Below are 6,946 nucleotides of genomic sequence, written 5' to 3'. Positions count from 1 at the left end.
ACGCGAGTTATGTATTATGTCTTATTTTTAATATAAAGAAGCTATTGTACAACTTATGCACTGCGTTGCATCTTGATTATGTCAGCAAGACATGATATTATAAATACCCCTGTCAAGAATTATTTTACTCACTTATACAAGTGTATTGGTCTTTGCGACATCTCATTTGTGAGTCAATTTTCAACTTTTGTTTAAATAAAGTTTTTCTGTTTTTAAAAACGGATTTTTACTTTAAACAAAAATAACCCGCGGATCGCGATTTCGATCTTTTTGGATCTCATCAGCGCGTCGTTTCAGCAAGTAGATACCCATATATTTAAATGGACCTTGTTGGAACATACGTAATGCTAAAATGTAGCATCGTACTACATATGGCGCTCACCACGCCATTTGTAGTATTTTCTAAAACGCGCTGTTAAGACAGCAGGTATAGGTTGGTCTGTGTGTTCTGTCGGAGCTGTCTGCGACGCGCTGATGAGATCCAAAGAGATTGAAATCGCGATCCGCGTCTGGCAGTTTCGACAGAATACAGACCACTTCGAAATATTTTGTTCGATTATGGTAACGTGCCCATCACATTGAGGTGAGGTATGCCGGGATTCGTTTCAGCAAGTAGATATCCATATATTTAAATGGACCTTGTTGGAACATACGTAATCCTAAAATGTAGCATTGTACTACAGATGGCGTTTACCGCGCCATTTGTGGAATTTTCTAAAACGCACTGTTCAGATAGCAGGTAAAAGTTGGTCTGTGTTCTGTCGGAGCTGTCTGCAACGCTCTGATGAGATCCAAAAAGATCGAAATCGCAATTCGCGTCTGGCAGTTTCGACAGAATACAGACCACTTCGAATTATTTTATTCGACTATGGTAACGTGCCTATCACGTTGAGGTTGGCTACGCCGGGATTCGTTTTCAGCAAGTAGATATCCACACAAGTGGGCTTTGTTGGAGCATACGTAATCCTAAAATATAGCATCGTGCTGCAGATGGGGTTTACCGCGCCATGTGTAGTATTTTCTAAAACGCACTGTTAAGACAGCAGGTAAAAGTTGGTCTGTGTTCTGTCGGAGCTGTCTGCGACGCGCTGATGAGGTCCAATAAGATTGAAATCGCGATCCGCGTCTGACAGTTTCGACAGTATACAGACCACTTCGAATTATTTTAATTTATTAGTGTCTTTAAGTTCAATAATCATTAGTGTAAACAAATAATTTTCGTCTTAGATGTTAAATTTTGTTAAACCCACGAACATTATAGTATGCATATGCATGTTGTACACAAAAACAAACAATGCTTTGTCACTTTACCTTTCCAATTATTATTATCTAGATTTTTTAAAAAAGTTCTTAATTAATTTAGACTTTCTCTGGCACACTTTCGTATATTATGTATTAAATTATGTAAATTTCAAGGTGAATATAAGTAGTCATTTTTTAGGTTTTCAAATGACGGACATTGCACACCTTCTAAGTTGATAATATTAACATTTTTATCATCCAGAATATCTTGAGTCCATTTGACCTTCTCTTGACCCTTTACATAAATGGTTGTTGCATCATTTAACTGAAGTTGTATTTTCAGAACATGCCTTATCAGATTGTAATCAATTATTCCTTTTCAACCAACGATTTTCACTTACGTATTTCGGTGATAGAGATTGATATTGATGTGGCGGTTTAACTAAAAATACATTTATGTCTTCATTTGAAAGATTGCAAACGGATACTCCTTTTGCAACAAATGGATTATTGTTTGTTTTAAAAGCTTGTGAATCAACGAATACAGTCTTTTCCATTATATTTTTAAAACCGTGCAAGCATGCATCTCTAAACAGGTCTTGAACATTACTTTCTCCTATTGTACTTTTTCAGAAAACAGAGAATAATAATTATAAACACATAAAAATAGGTTACATGATACTGATACAAACTTATGACTAATTCTTATCAGTTGAGGGACCTTTTTCAGTAACATAGGTGGTTGAAATGTATTTATGTCAGTAGTATAGATATAGCGGTTCTGAATAAGAGTGGGGATGATTATTTTTGGCATTATTATCTCTTTTCTGCGCATGCGCTGGGCGGGGCTTGTGTATTTTTACTTCTGATTGGTTGTTTTTTTTTGAGAGGGGCGTGGCTTGTGATATCTTTCGACCAATGAGCGTTCGTTCTTTTGGATAGGAGGGGGGGTATGACCGTATATGGTATTATTTTTCCAGGGGGCGTGGCTTGTGATATCTTTCGACCAATGAGCGTTTGTTCTTTTGGATAGGAGTGGGGGTATGACCGTATATGGTATTATTTATCGAGGGGGCGTGGCTTGTGATATCTTTCGACCAATGAGCGTTTGTTATTTTGGATAGGAGTGGGGGTATGACCGTATATGGTATTATTTTTCGAGGAGGCGTGGCTTGTGATATCTTTCGACCAATGAGCGTTCGTTAGTTTTGGGATAGGAGTGGGAGGGTATGACCGTATATGGTATTTTTTTTTTTCGAGGGGGCTTGGCCTGTGATATCGTTCGACCAAATGAGAGAACGCGAGCGCTCGTTGATCTTGAAAAACAAGATGTCGTCGTGGGAGGGGAAAATGGCTGCTGCTGCTGCTGCTGCTGATGCTGCTGCGGCGGCGGCGGCGGCGGCGGCCATAGCTGGGGCGTGAAATATGAATATGTCTGATAAGTGATAATGATTGTACTATTGTTTTATTATTTTTTTTTTTCAGTAACGGATTCATAACTAACGTTATATAATTTTTTCTAAAATTGTTTATATACAGCATTTGAGATCTTATCTGCTTTGTGTTTGCGATTATAGTAAATTAAATTAAACTTTAGCTTTCATTTAAATTATAATATTTTTTATTTACATACAGGTATAATACAAAGTAGACCCTCGAAGTGTTCCAGAACCTCTATAGCTATACTACTAGTGGTGTCTTATAAACCAAAAAAAATTATAGGAACTGACTATTGTTGTTGATGTAGTATCCCATGTCGTTAGGAAACATTTGCGATTCACCGCCGACGACGATATCCTATATACAGCATTTGAGATCTTATCTGCTTTGTGTTTGCGATTATAGTAAATTAAATTAAACTTTAGCTTTCATTTAGATTATAATATTTTTTATTTACATACAGGTATAATACAAAGTAGACCATCGAAGTGTTCCAGAACCTCTATAGCTATACTACTAGTGGTGTCTTATAAAACCAAAAAAATTATAGGAACTGACTATTGTTGTTGATGTAGTATCCCATGTCGTTAGGAAACATTTGCGATTCACCGCCGACGACGATATCCTATATACAGCATTTGAGATCTTATCTGCTTTGTGTTTGCGATTATAGTAAATTAAATTAAACTTTAGCTTTCATTTAGATTATAATATTTTTTATTTACATATAGGTATAATACAAAGTAGACCCTCGAAGTGTTCCAGAACCTCTATAGCTATACTACTAGTGGTGTCTTATAAAACCAAAAAAAATTATAGGAACTGACTATTGTTGTTGTTGTAGTATCTCATATGAAATACTTTTGGAACGAGAACTTCTTAAACTATTTTTTTTACATCGCCAGTCAGCGGTGAATATTCAATTAATCTATCGTGTAGCAATAGACAATATGATGATGTATTATTGGGGAGAGCAGTTGCAGTTTGAAATTCAATCTTGACATCAACTGGTCCAGTTTTATGGATTTCATTCTGATATGTACAATCGACCATTACAACTGGCGCTATTTGTTTAAATTTTGTTATATCTAACAGAGGTAACGGGTTACAGCTATAATATTTTTCTTGAAATTTCGAGTTCCTACATGTGATATAATAAAGCATACCGATTTTCTACATAGGAAACATTTAGATTTTTAATATGGATATACTTCAGAGTTTAAATACACTTTTAAATTATTAAGTTGATAGTGATCAAAGTTACTAACATCCGCATTTTTTTGGTTTTGCTTGTCAGTTTGTAATGCGAAAAGAGTAAATCTTGGTTTTTCCATTTGAGTACTGGTTTTCACCCGCTATACAATGTTGATGGTGTTTGGTAGATTTGGATATTCGTATAAATCCAAACTGCGGAAGCCTATCGATATCGGTCTAGAGCTTTTCATAAATTAGTATAATTTAAGACGTGCGGTGTCGCTAAGAGTAATATGAGGTATTTTCCATAATATTTTATCAAAGTGTGTATTATAATCCTTGATTGTTGGTGAAATCAGATAAACTGTGTTATCGTTTGATTTAGCTCTTGTTAAAATTAACTCGTCTGGCATTAGGAATAATTTTTCTATAATTTTCTGCAAAGCGAGTAGAATTTTTAAAGGAACACAAAAATTAAAATGTTTATCAGATAGTTTTATGTTTTTATCCAGTTGGTTCTCCTTCAAACCCCATCCTGCAGTATAAAAGGCATCGCTTTCATTGTGATTCAACGAGACATAATTTTTCATAGAAGTAGTAATTCCTACATTTCGATTACAATCAATTTCTGTGCCGTTAAGCTCGTAGCGGATTTAATCAAACATAAAGGCTACACAATTGTTATTCAGTTTCATTCCGTCACTAAAATTATTACCATCGTCGACTAACGTTCCTTCGATGTAAAGAAAGTTTAACTTGGGAGTAAAATTAAATCTTGATGCTGAATACATATTCGAATTGTATCACTAACATTGAATGTTTCTACAAAAGGCGAATATGAATGATCGCTCCATCTTGTTATTGTTTCATCGTAACGTGGTTTTTCGGGAATTTCCAGTAAATTCAAGTTCATTTCCATCTTGATCAACTAATTTAATAACAATCGAAGGAATGATGTTTGCGTTTATTACAGGTAAATAAATAATGTTGCTTGGGACTTCATTTATTTTACAGCCTGGTAAGACATCAGTTGAAAATTCATGAATCGTATGAACAGGTCTACCGTTCATAAATGATCCTGTTATTATATTACATTCTACACGAATATTATTTACCTTGTTAATGTTAACAGGCAAATCAGACGAAGCTAGTTTATTTGGACGTATTGTACGTTTACTGAACCCAAATAAGCTTCCAATGGATCTTTCCTTGTTAAAGTAAACAGGATGTGTTGATTTAACTTCTGTTTGAAGTGTGTTAGTATTAGCAGAAATTATAACTTGAGGTTTAGTTCTTGTCTGCTTCAATTGTGTATCAATATATGCGCCTATATCGTCAATTTCATACGATCCAGTAGGTAATGCTATTACTTCTTCTCCCACATGAAACAAATTATTACTGTTGTCAATGTTAGGTATGGAGTTGTAGGTGTATAAGCTGATGAAACCACATTCGTTAGGTTCGTTTAACTCTATAGGTGGAAAATACGTAGGTTGCAATTCTGACGTATTTCCTGTGAACATAAGAGTTCTGGACATGATGAAGTTTTAAATAAAACTAAGAGCTAACCAAATCCTTTTTTTTATTTATATGTTCGTTCATACAGAAATTTTAAACATAAATGGCCACATATTACAGAATTATCGGGTTGATATCTCTCATAATTGTATTTAATGTTTTTTCCTAAATATTTAATGATTTCCTTAGGCGGTTTAAGATTTCCATAACTATCATAATATTCAATTTTCTCCCCTTTTTTATAATACGCTACCCAGTGAGTACCCGGTTTGTTTGATTTATCCAAATTTACGATCCCACATTCTCTTTGACGAGGCTTTTGTGGTAATTCGTTTAACATAAAAGTTCCTCTATAGTTCGGAATATATCTTGTAAACTTAAATAAATCGATTTCATTGAGAGCTCTCACTGGTAGCATTTTTACTAGTTTTTTGGTTTTAAAAAAAGGCCCAGCCCTTTGCGATGCGGTTTTAGAAATAACCCTCTACCAATGGCTATAGCTTCCATTTTTCTATTATGTCGTTCATTTTCTGACAATTGCTTTCGTGCTTCTTTAACTTCGTTAACTGTTTTAGCAATATGAGCAGCACTTCCTGCTATTGTTCCGAGGGCAGACAAACCGGCAAAGAGTGGCACAAGAAATGGTAAAACACCTCCAGTTTTTGGAATAGGTATAACACGTCTTGGCGGAAATTGAATGTCATTTTCTATCCCTTTAACATGTTTTCTAGCAGCAGTCAAGGCAACTCCAATAGCATCCGTTAGATTTGTAGGTCTTTTTGATTTAACAGCAGCTCGAGCTTTTGATATAATATGTCTTAAAGTAGTATGGTTGCTAGTTATTTTTTTATCCTTCTTTTTTGTTCGTTTCCTGCCTTTTCTTTGGTTTGTCTTTATTCCCATTCCTAGCTTTGCTTTTGTTTTCATAGTATTTGTAACTAACCAAGCGTTTAGACGTTCATCAAGCTTAGCGTCTTTTGATTTCACTCTTCGCCAAGCTTTGTCAGCGAGTTGAAGATCGGCCTGATTTCTTAAGGAGATATTTTTCGAGTTTCCATAAGCAATATCGTGTTCTTTGCATGCACGATCCAGAGGATTTATACCTGGTCATCTCTATCTAATCGTTCAGCCAATTTCGTTCCAGTACCGCAATATTAGTAATCGGGTAAGTGTAGTTCGAAGGGTAACTTATTAATTATATCATTAATTAATCCTTCACCTCGAATAGATGAATAACGACTGATTACCCTACTTCGCTTTTTAATCATTTTATATGAGCTTATTCAGTAAACAGTACTCGTAACCAACTCATTATTTTTAAAAAAGAGGCTTTACATATATACTAAACTGTTCTCAGTATGCGTTTGATTCGACAACATGAGGAATTACCTATTCAAAATATTGATCATCATCATCATCATCATAAGGTCATCAGTCCTAAGACTGGTTGGACACGTACCTCCACTCTTTCCTATCCTGAGCTAAACTTCGCATTTCCCTAAAACTAGAACAACCCACATCCTTAACTATTTGCGAAGAGTAATCTAATCTA

Source organism: Agrilus planipennis, unplaced genomic scaffold, assembly GCF_000699045.2.
Source record: "Agrilus planipennis isolate EAB-ADULT unplaced genomic scaffold, Apla_2.0 scaffold308, whole genome shotgun sequence".
In the NCBI taxonomy this organism is placed as follows: domain Eukaryota; kingdom Metazoa; phylum Arthropoda; class Insecta; order Coleoptera; family Buprestidae; genus Agrilus; species Agrilus planipennis.
Note: the sequence above shows the minus strand (reverse complement) of the source record.